The sequence below is a fragment of the Panthera tigris genome, chromosome E3, assembly GCF_018350195.1.
Source record: "Panthera tigris isolate Pti1 chromosome E3, P.tigris_Pti1_mat1.1, whole genome shotgun sequence".
NCBI lineage: Eukaryota > Metazoa > Chordata > Mammalia > Carnivora > Felidae > Panthera > Panthera tigris.
The window spans coordinates 29,519,440-29,536,547 of NC_056675.1; the positions used below are offsets into that span (position 1 = coordinate 29,519,440).

General features: G+C 50.6%; 1 non-coding gene across 1 annotated transcript; it reads right to left on the minus strand.

Moving 5' to 3' along the window:
- Positions 1-11,315: 11,315 nt before the first annotated feature.
- On the minus strand, positions 11,316-11,387 carry TRNAT-CGU. The gene has a single exon. It is a non-coding gene; the product is annotated as a tRNA-Thr (tRNA).
- Positions 11,388-17,108: the final 5,721 nt, after the last annotated feature.

The following is a 17,108-nucleotide window of genomic DNA, read 5'->3' on the forward strand; positions in this document are numbered from 1 at the left end:
ACCAGGGACTGGGGTGGGTGAGTCAGCCTGGCCCACGCGGGACCTGGTCCCCTAGAAATGCAGAGTCGGCTCCTTGGAATTTCAGCAGAGTGGCCAAGCTGTGTCAAGAAACTGGAAGATGAAGGAGTGGAGGGGGCGCCTGCGTCCGCATAGACCTTTCTGGAACCTGCGTGACAACGGACCTCGCGACGCCTCTCGGGCCGGCACCAACTTAAAAAGAAATGCTGTTGGATTTGAAGTATTTGACCAGAGGTGGTGACGGGCAGCCCACAGGCCAAGTGGAGCCCGCGGATGTGTTTCGTTTGGCCCGCAGACCATTTAAAATAATAATAATAAATTTGACTTGGTGGCCAACATTTTTAAATCAGGAAGTTTCATATTTAAAAAATCCAGATTTCTGGCTTCTCTTTAAAAAAAAAAAAAAAGGGGGCGCCTGGGTGGCTCAGTCGGTTAAGCATCCGACTTCAGCTCAGGTCACGATCTCACGGTCCGTGAGTTCGAGCCCCGCGTCAGGCTCTGGGCTGATGGCTCGGAGCCTGGAGCCTGTTTCAGATTCTGTGTCTCCCTCTCTCTCTGCCCCTCCCCCGTTCATGCTCTGTCTCTCTCTGTCCCAAAAATAAATAAAAGTTAAAAAAAAAAATTAAAAAAAAAAAATCAGATGATCAAAAGACTGGGCAATGCGGGGCCGCATTCCCACAGGGCAACAGTCGGCTGGAGCAGGACAGTGGGACCCAGTATCAGTCAGGGGAGGCTAGCTGTGTGACGAGCCCGAACTTTCAGTGGCTGACCACAATACAGTTTCTTTTCTTGGTCATATTATCACAGCCCAAGGAGTGGGGAGCACGGGGGTCCACAAGTTCTTGGGGAACCGGGGCACCTTTTCTTTCATGGCTCTCGTATCTTCTAGGACTTCCTTCTTTCTCCGTGAACTGGGAAGACGGTGAAGGAGCCTCCAGGGAAAGCAAACCAACTAAGTGCATTGGCTAGGAAGTGTCCCACGCCGGTGGGAACCAATCATGAGGCCCAGCAGGCACCTAAGGGGGCTGTGAGTTGTGGTGCCTGGCTCAGAGACCAGGAGGAAGAGGTGGCTTATGAACGCCAGCATCTCTGTTTCAGGTGACCGTCCCCGATGCTTCCTCAGCTCAGTCATGGACGTTCTCTTCTCATTGTCTTTCCTCACCCCTCTGCCGCTCAGCTCTTTGGCTCAGAGGAAACGACCAGCCTTTGGTCAGAGAATAATCATGTGATACAATCCCCACCAATGAGACAAGATGGATTTGGATGTGATGCCTGGAACTGCAGCAGCCATTTTGGGCCAGCGTTGGGGTGAAACCAACATGCTGCTGGCAGAGAAGAGAGATGGTGGAAGGAACCTGTGTCCCGAGTGGCCGCATGTCGTTGCTCAAGAAATCAGCTGAGAAACCCACCCTACCTCTCGTAGTGGTACCCCCTGGTAAATGCATAATAAATTTCCTTATTTTTAAAGGCAGTTTCAGCCAGGGGAGCTGCTGTTCCTTGCAGAAAAAAGTACGCAAAGTGCTAAGGCCATATAGTTTTTGCCTGACTGGATTCACTTAGGTCAGCTGCCTGGCCATATAGATATTTGGGTTTTGACCCCTTGACTTAAAATTCTTTCTTTTTTAATGCAAAGCTTGGCCAGCCCCAAACTTTATGGCCTGAAATAGAAATTTCTGAGTGTCTACCACGGGAGAATGCAATGTGCAACTTTCAGTGCTGCCTGGGACAACAGGGTCCCATCCAGGGCCTGAATCTCCACCTGCAGCCTTGGGAGTAAGGCCTTGATATGCCCGTCAGGGTAATGGGTGAGGGGATCGGGGAACCTAGACAGGGGATGGATACATTAGAAAGGGACAGAGAGTCTGAGAAAGAGAACGGATCGTGTAGGTGACAAGGGGAGAGCTGGTCAGAGGAGAGTCACCCCAGCTGGGTTGGGACAGCGTCTGGGGAGAGGCCAGAGGCAGCTTCCTATGAGATGGGCCAGCAAAGAGGAAGTAGAATTCTTAAAGCCATGGAGTTGGGTTGTTGGAGTCTCTCCCCACTCATGCTGGCTCTGGTATCTTCTGGAGGCCCACAGGGGGCTTTAAAGGGCTGTTCCGTCCCTCTGGAGTGTGACCTTGGAATGCCACATTCTGCAAATGTCTGCATAAATCTGAGTCAGAGAAGGCTGGTTCTGGAAAAGGCCCAGGGATGGGCCATTTCTGCCTCTGCCCATGTGTCTCTAACCCTACCCCATGCCATTCCATCCTCTGGACCTTTGGGACAGTACCTCCTCTCTCTTCTTCTCAACTATGCCATCTGTAAAGTGCAAGTCATATTTTCCTCATCATTTATGTGCCAGGCTCTGAGCCAGGTGGCCTGATGTGGGTTAGACCACACTAGACCCACTTTTTTTTTTTTAATTTTTTTTAAATGTTTATTTATTTTTGAGAGAGACAGACACAGAATGTGAGTGGGTTAGGGGCAGAGAGAGAGGGAGACACAGAATCGGAAACAGGCTCCAGGCTCTGAGCTGTCAGCACAGAGCCCGTCGCGGGGCTCGAGCTCAGGAGCTGTGAGATCATGACCTGAGCCGAAGTCGGATGCTCAACTGACTGAGCCACCCAGGCGCCCGCCCACCTTTTTTTTTTTTTTTTTTGCCTGTAGTTGGGAGGTATTTCAGGCTGACCCAAAACAATAGAGAATAATTTTTTTAAGTTTATTTATTTATTTTGAGAAAGAGAGAGAGAGAGAGAGCAGGGGAGGGGCAGAGAGAGACAGAGAGAGAATCCCAAACAGGCTCCATACCAGCAGTGCTGAGCCAGACGCGGGGCTCGAACTCATGACCCATGAGATCATGACCAAAACCAAGAGTCTGATGCTTAACCGACTGAGCCACCCGGGTGCCCCAAAACAATAGAGGATAAGTTAATAGATGCCCATAGACTACCACCTATGGTGGTTTAATTAATACGTAAGTCAAATAAAGCAAATTGAGATTCACTCAATACCCCTCGTGTGCCCTTTCTCCCTCTCGGCCACCTCGGACCTCCCCACAGACAACGCCGTCCTGAATGTAGACGTCATCACATGCAGGCCTGTCTGTATGCTTTTACCGCCTGTGTAGCCAGAAACAACTACAAGATGTTTGCTCTGTACAACTTGCAGGATGTTTGCTCTGTATAATGGTATCGAGATGCCTCCTCGTTCCCTGCCTGCCTTGTGTTTTGCTCCACGTTTTGTGTGCAATCCACAGAGTTGGATGGAGTTAGGGTTTATTTATTTGAACTGGCTGAGCTTAATTCTCTTCTGTGCACACTCCACAGTTTGCTTTTCTCTTTTCCTGGACGGACACTTCGCCCTTCCCAGCAACGCTGCTATGAACAGCCTAGTGTAGACGAATTTCCGCACGGTTTACGGGCCAGAGCGGAGAGGCTGGATCTCACTGAACACGAGATTTTCGGAAACGTGGTGGCTCTTAGCCCGGCGTGGCCTCTCGGAGTCCTTGTTGTCTTAGACCCAGAAGGTCTCACACATTCACACACCCTGTCTGGCTCCCCTGGGCATCCGAGCTTTCGACCTCTGGTCTCGTGGGAAATGCATTGGGCATGCAAGGCGGTAATTGTAATGGTTTGTGCTAGGTGCTGTGAAAGCAAGAGACCCCAGGCACTGGTGCTGCATTGAGGAAATAGCAACTCCAACTGACGAGTTCAGGAATGATTCAAAATCATAGTTAAGTTAGGCGAAGTTTTGTGGTATGAGTAGGAGTTTTCCAGGAAGCTGGAGGTGGAGAAAGGCCATGATAGGTAGAGGGAACAGCCTAAGTGCAGGCCCAGAGGACTGAGGAACAAGTCGAATTGAAGGAATAAGAGAGGCTGCTGTAAAACACCGAAGAGCACGGGGGAGATCGGTAGGACACTTGGGGCCCAGAATGCCATGCTAAGGAGGTAGGATTTATCCTGGTGGTGGTGGGCATATGGTGAAGGATGGAACGATAAGGGTGGCACGTTCACTGCTGTTTTCGAGAGAGGTCAGGTGACAGTGGAAGAAGCGTGGAAGAGAAACAAGACTGAAAGCAAAGGAAACCAGGCGGGAGTCCATTGCAATGGTCCAAGCACCAGTCATCAAAGAAGAAATGGAACCATGAAGGTCTAAAGCAACACACAGGAGGTGACTGGCGAGAGTTTAGGCGCTGACCAACTGGATGAGCAGGGGAGGAAGGAGGGGTGAGTCAAGGGTTGGGGTAGGCAGAATAATGGTCTCCCAAATATGCCCACGCTTTAATCCCTAGAACCTATGAACGTGTTGTGTTTTGTGGCAAAAAGGACTTTGAGGATGTAATTAATGTCATAGATTTTATTTAATGTTTATTTATTTTTGAGATAGAGAGAGACAGAGCATGAGCAGGGGAGGGGCAGAGAGAGAGGGAGACACAGAATCTGAAGCAGGCTCCAGGCTCTGAGTTGTCAGCACAGAGCCAGACGCGGGGCTTGAACTCGCAGACCGCGAGATCATGACCTGAGCTGAAGTCAGATACTTAAGAGACTGAGCCACCCAGGCGCCCCCTAGAGTCATAGACGTTTAAATAGGAGGATTAGACTGGATTATCTATTGAGATTGAGGCGGGCCCAGTCTCAGTCCAGGAGCCCCTTCCAAGCAGAGAACTTTCTTTGGCTTGCATGAGAAAGAGGCAGAAGGCCAAGTAAGATTTGAAATGTGCGGATGTCAGGACACACACGTGCAGGGACTGGAGAGGGGCCTCGAGGCGCCACGGAAACAGAGCCCCGTCCTACCCACGCGAGGAACTGAATGTGGCCACCAAGCTGAGTAAGCGTGAAAGCGGATTCATCCGGAACCTCCTGATAATAGCCCAGCCGGGCAGCACCTTGACTTTAGACTTGTGGGAGACCCAGAACCAACCTGGGCTTCGGACCCACAGAAACGGAAAGATCAGCAAACGGGGCGGTTTTAGGTCGCTAGGGTTGCGGTAAGGTGGTACAGAGGCGGGAGGAAAGGGTCGCGAGCGTGGGTTCTGGGTTTGTCGCTGGGCTGCGGGCAGCTGTCCCCATGGACCTTGTGGGGACTTGGATGGAAACTAGATCTCCGTGTTCCTCATCAGACTCTTCCTGTGTTAATTATCTGTTCCTGCAGCAGCAAGATTACCAGGAACTTGGCAACTTGAGGCCACAGGCATTTATTGTCTCCCAGTCTGCGCGCGGCTCCGCTGGGTCCTCTGCGAGGCTGCAGTCCAGGCTGGGCTCTCTTCTCGGTGCTCAGCCGGCGGCTTCCTCGGTTTGGGCTGCTGTAACAGGAGACCACAGACCGGGGGCAGGGGGTGCTTAAACAGCCCACTTTTATCTCTCACACTTCTGGCCGGGAAGTCCAAGATCAGGGTGCTGGGAGATTCGGTGTCCGGTGAGGGCTCATTTCCTGGCTTGCCGACGGCCTTCTTGTCCTCACAGGGTGGAGAGAGACCGAGCTCTCGTGCCCCGTCCTTTTTTTTTTTTTTTATAAGGCATTAATTCCGCCGCAAGGGCCTCAACCTCAAGACCTCATCCTGCCCCAATTACCCCCCAAAAGGCCTAACTCTTAGGAGTAATACCATCACACTGGGGATTAGGGCTTCGACATACGGACTGGGGGAGGTGGGGAGTAGGCGTGAGCTACAAACCTTCAAGCCCAGAGCAACTGGAAGGACTCATTTTCTTCCCCTTTTTTTTAAGTTTTATTTATTTATATATTAAAAAAAAACATTGTTTTAATGTTTATTTTTTGAGAGAGAGAGAGAGAGAGAGACAAAGCATGAGTGGGGGAGGAGCAGAGAAAGAGGGAGACACAGAATCGGAAGCAGGCTCCAGGCTCTGAGCTGTCAGCCCAGAGCCCGACGCGGGGCTCGAGCTCACAAACCGTGAGATCATGACCTGAGCCGAAGTCGGACACTTAACCGACTGAGACACCCAGGCGCCCATATGTATGTATGTATGTATGTATGTGTTTATTTGTTCATGTATTTATTTTTCAGAGAGAGAGCCCAAGCAGGGGAGGGGCACAGGGAGAGAGAGGGGACACAGGATCCAAAGCCGGCTCTGCACAGACAGCAGAGGGCCCGGCGCGGGGCCCGAACCCACGAACCGTGAGATCATGACCTGAGCCAAAGGCAGATGCTTCACCGACTGAGCCACCCAGGCGCTCCGGGACTCCCTTCCGAGTCCCCACGGCTGCTGACAATTCAGTCCCTCGTGGCCTGTTGGACTGAGGGCTTTGATTTCTTGCCGTGTTGTTGGCTGGCTTCCGTTCCTTGCCGTGTGGGCCTCCCCAGCACGGCCGCGCGTGTCCTTGAAGCAGCCAGAGAGCGTCTGCTATCCAGATGGGTGCTGCCGTCTTATGCAACATAATCAGAGCAGTGACATCACGTCACCTGTGCCGTATCCCGCAGGGCACTGTCGTCCCACTTAAGAAGAAGGGAAGACACGGGGTGTGAACAGCAGAAGGCAAGAATCGCTCAGGATATTGTCAGAGTCTGTCCGCCAACGCTTCTCAAAGGAAGGTACGGGGTTTCTTTTCTGGGGGTGTTTCAAGAATTGTGAGGGATTTTGCAGCCCGCCCGGCCTGGAGTTCAAGGGTTCTTTTTTTTTTACCCACGGTAAGCCAAAACCCAGGTCTGCTCACCTGGGTTCGAAGGGCCGGGCGGGGACGGGAGGGAACAGACTCACGGGCAGCGTTCTTTGTGGGCCGGCCTGGTGGTTTGCTAAGCAAAACTCAAGTTGATATGACATAAACAACGTCTGCTGCCTCCAGGGGCCTGCCACAATATTTTCTTTTAAGTGCTACTCGTGCCTGAAATACGCTTCTGGTTTTGAAATGTGGTTCTCCACTCATGCACGGCTACAAATCACTGACTCTCTTATTAAGAGCGCCGTTTTTTATTCTTTACTGGAAGTTTGCAAAGCACATGACGTCATTCCAGATGGGAGACACGCCAGGGCAGTGGGCTGGAGGCCTCTCCTTGGAGGGGGTCAGTTTGGAAGACAAGAGTGAGCTTTTTCTTGTTTTTATGTTATTTATTTTACAGAGGGAAAGACAGAACACGAGTGGGGGGAGGGGCAGAGAGCGAGGGAAGCACAGAATCCCAAGCAGGCTCCAGGCTCTGAGCCGTCAGCACAGAGCCCGACGTGGGGATTGAACCCACAACCCGTGAGATCATGACCTGAGCCGAAGTCAGAAGCTCAATCGACTGAGCCACCCAGGTGCCCCAAGAGGGAGCTTTTTCCCTGCAAACTTGGCATCTCATCCATGCAGGGCCGGCCCTGCGTGAACGCCTGTGCTCTCCAGAGCCCTGGCATCTGTTTACCCTTTATATTTTCTCTTTTTTTCCCCCCTGTTGTTAAGTTTGTAAGTTTTTGCTGCCAAAACAGTGCATTCGGAAGTAACACAGCTTCCCTTCCTGAGGCCATGATAATAGGAAAAAAAAAATTGGTCCTTTGCTCTGTAATCCCTCTGTACCCCTCACCCCACCTGCACGTCTCCATGATCAACAGCAGGACATGGAGCCTTCTGCATGGGATGTGGATGTTCTGGAACATTCTGAGAAGCCAACATAAAAATCTCTGTGTATGGGGCGCCTGGGCGGCTCAGTGGGTTAAGCGTCTGACTTGGGCTCAGGTCATGATCTCACGGCCCGTGAGTTCGAGCCCCGCGTCGGGCTCTGTGCTGATGGCTCAGAGCCTGGAGCCTGCTTTGGATTCTGTGTCTCCCGCTCTCTCTCTCTCTCTGCCCCTCCCCCGCTCACTCTCTGTCTCAAAAATAAACATTAAAAAAAATTTTTTTAAATCTATGTGTATGGATAAATATGCTTATTTATAAGCATATCGGCTAACGTTACAGCTATACAAGATGGACAAATTCTAGAGATCTGTACAACCTAGCGCCTATTGTTAACAACTCTCTCAAGGGGCCAGATCTCACGTTGTGTTCTCAGACACACAAAAGAACAAAAGGGCACAGGGAACTTGGAAGTGATGGTATGTCTCTCACCTTGAATGTGCTGATGGTTTCCCAGGTGTGTGCCTATGTCCAAACTCATCAAATTCTATACATTTCAATATGCGCGGGGGTTTATTTGGTTATCAGTTATACCTGAATAAAGCTGTAAAACCACCTCCCTCAAACGGGGCACAGCTTTTCTTACTAAATGAACCTCCAGATCCATAAATCAATCCTTCCTTTTCATGGCGGCCCATGACGCCAGGGGATGGATGGATTGCCCTTTCACGTCCTGGTTGGTGGATGTTTACAATGTTGTCTCAGAAAGCCTCCGTCGCATGAGAACCAAGTGAGTGTGTGCCAGTCCAATTATAGAATGGGAGAAACTGAGGCCCACAGAGATTAAGTGGAGGGTCCATGGCTCCCCCTCCCAGGTTCTGGTAGATTCCCCCAGCGGAGAGAAACCATGGCGGCCCTGCTATTGCACGCTGCTGCCACACGGTGTCACTGTTGAAGCTTGCTCCCCGTGCAGCCTCTGCTAACCAACAGCCCCTCCTAGCTACCACCCAGGAACCTGGGCTCCCTCTTTGCCTTCAGAATTCTTATTTCACCTTCTCTGTCACTGACCATCGTGATCTCTCCTTACAGAGCTCCCTGTGCAAACCCACCTTTTCCCCAGTGGTCAAGTTGTCACTGAACAAACACAGCAGACTTCAAGCTGACTTTCAGAAATTCACAGACAAGTTACGGGAACCCAAACATGGCTTTACAGATTCAGGAGTGCAAGTGGTTCAAACCAACATACAATGGCTTGCTTATTCAGACACACCATCAGCTTTACCCACTTCCGTGAAAAGAGGACCCAAACTCAGAATTTGGCTCACTAGTGTCTGATTCGGCAGCCTGCACCAAGCTGGTTTCACAGCTCTGTGGTATCCCCAGATTTCCAGCAGAGATGATGACTTTGAGATTCATGTGTAGTCTTCCAGGCTTAAAAACAAAAAACCGGGGCACCTGGGTGGCTCAGTCAGTTAAGGGTCGGACTCCTGATCTCAGCTCAGGTCATGATCTCACCTTTCATGAGTTCGAGCCCCACATTGGGCTCTGTGCTGACGGTGGGGAGCCTGCTTGGGATTCTCTCTTTTTCCTTCTCTCTCTGTCCCTCCCCTACTTGTGCGTGCCCTCTCTCTCAAAATAAATAAATAAACTTAAAAACAAACAAAAAACAGCAAGCACTTCCCCACACATAAATATATACCCTTAGACATTTTGTGCAATTTTTTTTTTTTTTTTTTGAAAAATGGTACCTACAGCACATTATGTAACTTGCCTTTTCCTGAAGCCCGTTCAACATGTGGGGCAAAGGAGGGTGGGCATGGTAGGGACAGTTTTGGGGGGTGGTGAGAATGGGTGTTTTCCTAGGATGATGGCACTGAGTGAGGCTTTACTCTTTGGAGAGAAGGACAGGAAATATGTGTGGACTAACGTCCTCCCACAGATACTGGCCTAACTGAGGGGGGGGGGGGAGAGTGTGGTTTTTGTTGTTGTTGTTGTTTAATGGAAGGAACCTAAGTGTTCCTTTGTGACACTTTTTTTTTTTTTTTTTTTTTTTTTTGAGAAAGAGACAGAATGCAGGGGAGGCGCAGAGTGAAAGGGAGACACAGAATCTGAAGTAGGCTCCAGGCTCTGAGCAGTCAGCACAGAGCCTGACTCAGGGCTGGAACCCACGAACCACAAGATCATGACTTGAGCAGAAGTTAGATGCTTAACCCACTGAGCCATCCAGACACCCCTGTGGCGCTTCTTTAAAAAGAAATGAATGCTCCAGGGGAGAGAAGACAACACTCAATCATTATCTGTCTTAATTCTGGATCATTCGAACTCGCCTGCCTCCTAATAGGTTATCTTTGGGTTTGTGGGCTCTGGAAAGATTCTGGAAAAAAAAAAAAATTCTGCACGTGATACAGTCATCTATTAAATCTAAACAATGTGAAAGTTTTCAGGATAAGAAGCGAAGGAATCCTTTGCACAGATCTCCGACTGGCCAGCTGTTAATTTGATGTGGATCCTTCTACCCTCTGCCCAGTCAGGGAGGGCGGGGCCCAGCCACACGAGCGTCACCCAGCCGCAAGTTAGAAATGCAGGGTCTCGGCGCCACTGAAGAACGAGAACCTGTCTTTTAAGGCGACCCCCGGGGCGAAGAGAGCTTCTCGGCGTGGTCTGGCAGCATCAGGGCCACGTGGGGGGTAGTCAGGCCGCATCTCGGATTTACCGAATATGCGGAAGCCCCGGAGGTGGGGCCCAGCGATCGGTGCTTAACAAGCCAGGGGATGCTGAGGAAGGCTGACGACTGTGACAGCCGCTGCTGTGGAGTCGGGGACTCTTAGCCCCTGGCCGCTGCAGCTAGGCTCCTCGCTCCCCATCGCATCCCCCAGGCGCCCTCCCTCCAATCCGAGAGAGCCCGCCCCGATGTGGCTCGGTCACCGAGGTACCCCCGGAGTCCAGCTCCACCACGTATCCACCAGGAGCTCCGTTAACGCTCCCTTCGATTAGGAATCTCGGGCCGATCCGGGTTTCCCCGAGGAGGTCAAGCCGGTTTTCAGGGGGCGCAAAACCCCCGCGGGTCGAGGCCACTGCACGCGTGGTTAAATGCATTCGAGCAGCCCCGCGGTGCATCCTTTCGTGATGCGAAGAAAACAGGTTCCCTGTGACCCCAGCTCCGTTTCCCGGGGCCGCTTCCACGGCCAGTCCGTCTGGCAGCACGCAAACGCCTACAGCTGGCCAGGCGTCCATTTCACAGAAGGGCAAACGGAGGCTCAGGCGGGTCTAGGTCTGGGCAGGATTTCCTCTCTTCATGCAGTGCCTGCAACGGATTTCTTTTTAAAAATAGCAAGCCAGCCAGCAGCTGCCTCTGGGTGTGGGCCCGGCATCAGGCAACGGCAGTCCTCTCATTAGAGAGGATAAAATTGGGCTTTCAAGTTCAGGGGAAAAGCTTAGCGGCTCTCGAGTCGAGTGCCAGCAGCTGTGGGGTTTTTGCCAGGGGCCACGGTTTCTGGGGGCCCCTCCGCTTCCCGCGGGGGGCAGCAGGGGGCGCCTCCCGGAGCGGGCAGAGTTTGCGGACTCCCTGAGGCCGGACCACCCAGACGCTCACCTCCTGCGAGGGCAGGAGCAGAGCTTGGAGCCACACGAGGTGAAAACAGTTGGCCGGCTCCGCACCCATCTGCACCCAGGGGCGAGGCTCTCGGCGCGGCAGGCGGGCGGGGGCCTCTCCGGAGGCCAGCTTTTGAAAAGTGGTCCCAACCCTAAAAAGTCTCGCCGCTAGGGAGGTTCACGCCAGGCACGGACGGGGTTCGAACCCGTGATCTTCGGTTTACGAGACCGACGCCTTACCACTTGGCCACCGCGCCTGCGTTAGAATGGCGGCTCCGCGAGCCTCTATCCTGGCGTCGCTCCCGTGAGCTCGCCCCGCGGGCACGAGCGCGAGCGCGCCCGCTCGGCCCCCGCGGGGCCCCGCCCCCTCCCTGCGGCGGGAGGGGCGGGGCTCCAGCGGGCGCGCGCCGGACGCTCTCCGCAGACTCCCGGCGGCCGACCCGCTGGGCTTGGAGGGTAACCCGGTCCCCGCGGGTGGTGGGGTGGCGGCCCCGGAGTCCCCACGGCCACGGCAGGAGGCGTGTCTGGAGCTCCGGAGTCGGCGGAGCAGTTGTCGGGTACTCAGTGCCTAGTGTTCGAATCCCAGCTCCTCCAGAGACAGTCTGAGACCTTGGAGGGCGCTCCTCGGAGCCTCAGTTTCCCCTCTGGGGCGAAGCACCCCGGAAGCGGGAGAAGGGATGGCAGTGCTCATTGCCAGCCGGATTCCCCGGGCGGTCCCCGGCTGCCCTGCGCGGAGCACACGCTCGGCGACGGTTGTTGAATGAATGAGTAAGTGTTTAAGAAATAAGCTCAAAGCTCCTTTCCCCCGATTGCCGCGGTTAAGCCCAGGGTGTCTGCCTCGTCCCGGAGCAGCGCCATCACCTGGGAGCTTGCCGCCCTGCGACTTGGCGGTTTCACCGGCACCTGCCAAATCACACCCGATGGTGGAGCCAGGCAACGTGGGCTTTCACTAGCCCTCCAGGCGATGCTGATGCGCCGGAAAGGCTGAGCCCGGCTGCGCCAGACAACTGATAGACACATTCATACTTATATACTCAAATGTATGTACGTATTCAAACTTATTTTTATACACATGGACCGACTCTGCAGTTTTCTTGGATTTTTCATGAATGGATGTATGATGTATTAATACAGCGGCTTGTAGTCATAGAAAATAATCACAAGTGACAGTGGATTATTTAACAAACACTAATCTGTGTTTCGTTAATATTATGCATAACCCAATATTGTAAATTATATATACTACAGTATATACGGTAATATGACCATTCTACAAGGATGGGTTACCTTATTCTCTTTAATAGCTATTAGTGGTTAATTAGCTAATAGTGGTTTCCTTTTGAGGGGCTCTATCGCAGTTGATTTAATCAGTTTCTGGGAAGTAGCTTTATGTTGTCCGCAGCTCTTTTGCTGCACAGAACGTTCTGCTATATGCATCTTTCCCGTCTGGTACCAGTGATGCTTGTAGGGCATATGAAGACATACATTAGGACACTACTCAACTACTCAACTGTATAGGCAAATAGGAAACTTAAATACCGGGAAGTTGTGTTCACCAAGTTGCTTTAAATGTCATGGTTTGGGACGGTGAGTGGAAAAGGCACCAACACTTACCCTCAGACACTGGGACAGGAACCCTGAGACACTGCACCCAGTGTGTGAGATCTTTCTGCAAACCTCACCGCAGCTCCCTAATTAAAAAAAAAATTGGGGCACCTGGGTGGGTCAGTTGGTAAACGTCCAAGTTTGGCTCAGGTCATGATCTCAAGGTTAGTGGGATGGAGCCCTGTGCTGGGATTCTCTATCTCTCTCTCTTTCTCTGCCCCTCCCCTGCTTATTCTCTCTCTCTCCCTCTCCTTCTCTCTCTCTCTCCCCCTCCCTCCCTCTCTCTCTCTCCCCCTCTCCCCCCCCCTCTCTGTCTCAAAATAAATAAAAATTATCAAATTTGGGGCACTTGAGTGACTCAGTCGGTTAAATGTTTGACTTCGGCTTAGGTCATGATCTCAAGGTTTGTGATCTCAGCCCCACATCGGGCTCTGTGCTGACAGCTCGGAGCCTGGAGCCTGCTTCAGATTCTTTGTCTCCCTGTCTCTCTGCCCCTCCCCTGCTCGTGCTCTGTCTCTCAACAATGAATACACGTCCAAAAAATTAATAATAATTTCCAAAATTTTATAAACATTTTTAAATAGAAAACTCAAGAACATTTTCAGAATTAAAACATTTCTTACTGAGCAATGCCTCTGACTCGTTGAGGATAAAATTGGTGCCAGTGTCTCCCTCCTTTTTTGGGTTGAGCAGTTGGGATGATTGTGCAGAAGTGGCAGAGGCTTAGCCAAAGTTAAAAGAAATTAGCAAATGAAGGAAATTCACATGGGAGCAGAGCCCAGAACTAACCGGGCAGGTGGAGCAGGAATCAGTCTCTTAACAGGTGCTGTTTTTCAGTTTTGTCTTGTGAGGGAAGGGAGGGAGCAGAATAATAGAGGAGCATCTGTAGCTTGTTGGGCAGGTGGGATGCCCCAGGTGTCCAGGATCGGAGGGGCCCTGAGAGAGGCTGGCCCTCCCACCTTCTGTGAGCTGGGTGGTCTGACTTGACTTAATCTGCCAGGCAGAAGACGCGCAAGAGGCCACAGAGCTTGTACACGTGGACGGAGGGTCTGTCCTGGTTCCAGTGTCCCAGAGCGGTACCTGCACAAGGTAGGTCCTCAAAACGTATTATGGAAGGAATTAACATTCAGGGTTTATTTCAGCGAGGTCCTCCTCGTGGTTCTGGAGAACCTCCTTGGCCAGTGCCCTCCAACCACAGTTCCAGGATTGTCCTGACACTGAACTTGTTTGGACTCCTTTTCAGAGGAAGCAGAAACTTTGAATTCCTTGGTGATGGGAGTTGTTCATTGTTCACTCTTGCAGAAAGAGCTTAAATCCAGTGAACGTTTCCTCTTTTCTGCGTCCTAACAAAGGCCCTGGGGCAGATGATGGCACAGAATCAATGTGACCCCAACCCCAGGCCTCCCGCATGCATGCGGGGTGAGAAACCAGGGTCTGCTGATCTGGTGACCAAGCCAGGGGATAGGATGGAATACTTTTGATCTTTTTGTTCTGTCTGTATATTCAAGTCACCTGGATCTGAATAATTCATGAGCATTTGCATTTCTTTTGTGTTGAAATGTCACTTTTTTTTTTTCCATTTTAGAAAAAAATATCTAGTTTTAAATCTTTCTCTTTTTTTCCTGTACTTTTTTTTGTTTCTCTGTGCCCGTCCCCCAGGTTGATGTGGCTTGAAAAACTCAAGTTCTCTCTGGGACCCTCTCTCCTTGCAGGCCAAACTCCTGATACAGCCCGTGCCTGGGTCCTGGCTGCCCTGACTCATGTGTGCTGCCCCCATTTTAGCGGCATTTGATAGTCCGGGAGGGCCTCCACCCACACTTTTTAACGGGAGCCTTCGTTGCAACCTTAGCCGCACATCTCACTGGGACCCCCACATCTTGGGAAGACGCAGACCCATATGGGGACCGTGGGGCAGCCTTTCCGACAAACTCCCATGTTATGCTGATGCTGCCGGTCCTGGCCCTCACTTTGAGAACCCCTCCTTTAAAGGATCTTGGGGGCGTCTGGGTGCCTCATTCGGTTGAGCGTCCGACTTCAGCTCAGGTCACGATCTCATGGTTCCCGAGTTTGAGCCCCACGTTGGGCTCACTGCTGGCAGTACAGAGCCTGCTTTGGATCCTCAGTCCCCCTCTCTTTCTCTGCCCCTCCCCAGCTTGCTGTCTCTCAAAAAAAAAAAAAAAAAAAAAAAAAGATCTTGGAGACATTCATTTGCATGAAGAAGATGGCAGGGAAACCCTTAAGCTTGGATACTTAGGTCACCTGAGTTAATGACATCAGGTTTTTACTGATAACCTAAATCGAGCCTAAACAAAAGCTTCCTCAGCTCCTCCCAGCGTGCCAGCGACCACGCTGTTAGTCTTGGTGGGTTAGAGCCCAAGGCTGGAGCCGGAGAACACAGCCTGCCTTCATTACTTTCTGGGAGAAAGTCCATGTTTCCCAGTGGGCTGAGCACCTCAAATACTAGGTAGGGGCCAGGCTGTGAACGGAGCAGACATAGGACACCCCGAGTAAGGGACCTGGGCTTTTTAATTTTAGCTCTTCTGGTGGGTACGTGGTTGTATCTCATTGTGATGTGCATTTCCCTGGTAAGCGCCTCTTCCTGGGCCCATTAGCCGCTGCGTACATCTTCTGTGAAGTGGCTGCTCAAATCTTCTGCCTGTTTTTATAGCTCGTTTGTCTTTCTATTACGGAATCCCTAGAGTCGGTTGTATAATCTGGATACAAGTCTTTTGTCAGATGCCTAGGTTGTGACTATTTTCACCAAGTCTGGGGCTTGCCTTTTCAAGTCTTGAAGATGTCTTTCAAAGGGCAGGAACTTTTAGTTTCAATGTAGTCCGCTTTATCCTTCTTTTTTTTTTTCCTTTTATGTTTCATGCTTGTTACGTCCTTTCTAAGAAAGGACTCCCCAGGTCATGTCGAGGTAGGTCATGTGTACCTAGGTCACCAAGGTTTTCTGGAATTTTTATCGTTTGACGTTTTACATTTAGGCCTGTGATCCGTTTTGAGTCCATTTATCTGTATGGTGTGAGGTATGGTTTGATGTTCATGCTTTTCCCAGATGGCTATCAAATTGTTACAGCACCATTGGTTGAAATGATTATTTTCTCCCCATGGAATTGTGGCAGTACCTGTGTTAAAATTCAGTTTCCTGTGTATTTGTGGTCTGTTTCTGGAGTGTGTGCTGTGTTTTGTTGATGAGAATGCTTATTTGCAGGCCACTTACCCCCAGTCCTGATGCTTGTGTTTTCCGGTGAGTGCTGAAATCAAATGTTATAAACCCTCCATCTTCATTCTTCTTTTCCAGAATTGTTTCTTGCATTCTAGTCCTTTGCATTTCCGTATGATTAGTAGAAACCGCTCATCAGTTTCGACACATGCCTGCTGGGATTTTAATGGGGAGTGCATGGAATCTGTAGGTCAGTATGGAGGAAGTTGAATATTTCATTTCACAGTTGCTTCTTGCTGGTGCCTCTGGGTCTTGGAGTCTAAATTCATTTCCTTTGCATTTCATTATGTGAATTTCCTGTGATTTTCAGTGGAGGAGTAGGTGGGATGCTTGTGGTAACCGTGTTCACCTCCTTTTGGCCTGCCATCCATGTGAAGGAATGGTGGGGGTCCCCGCAGGACACATCTGGAGGAGGGTTGAAGGAGGATGTGTTGTCAGTGTAATCTCGGTGACAACTTTCAGAAGAAGCAATGGTCTCCTGGTTCAGAAAGGGGATCATTGCTTCAACACCCTTCCACAAATAATGCCAACCGTACACCAAAGGTTACAAAGATGTAAATTAAAATTTTCTGCAGAGACATTAGAGTTGTACAGAATGCCCTGGTATCATCTCATCAGATCAATCTTAGAACCTCTAACCTCGGGAGGTCATGTTTCAGTAGGTTCATTCCAGAACTAGAATAAGCTCGAGTTGGCAGCTGTGAATAATAAGTTTTGCTCTTTTTCTTTTTTGCTTTTTCGGATAAGCTCTAAAAAGGTCAGATTATCTGAGGTACAGACATTAGCATGTAGCATTGATGGTGCTTTTATGTGTATGTAAAAAAGGCAGAAAGTAATGGAGAAGAAAATTGCTATTTCTCTTATTATTTGTTCTTTGTGTAGCAGGGGGCCCTATGCTCCCAGCTCTCCCTTCCCCTGCTTCCCCTCATCTTATTATGAGTTTATTTTGGGTCATTCTGTATCTTTTTGTTTTGTTTTGTGTTGATGTGTATTTATACATGGGAAGTATAGTGTTCGGGGTGGGATTTATCTTCCCTCCAGTGATACATGTTATGTATCCCTCCTGTTGTACATGTTATGTAGCTCGTCTTTTTAAAAGCTCCACAAAGCATCAGATGTCCAGCGGTATCATTCCCTATGGCTCTAA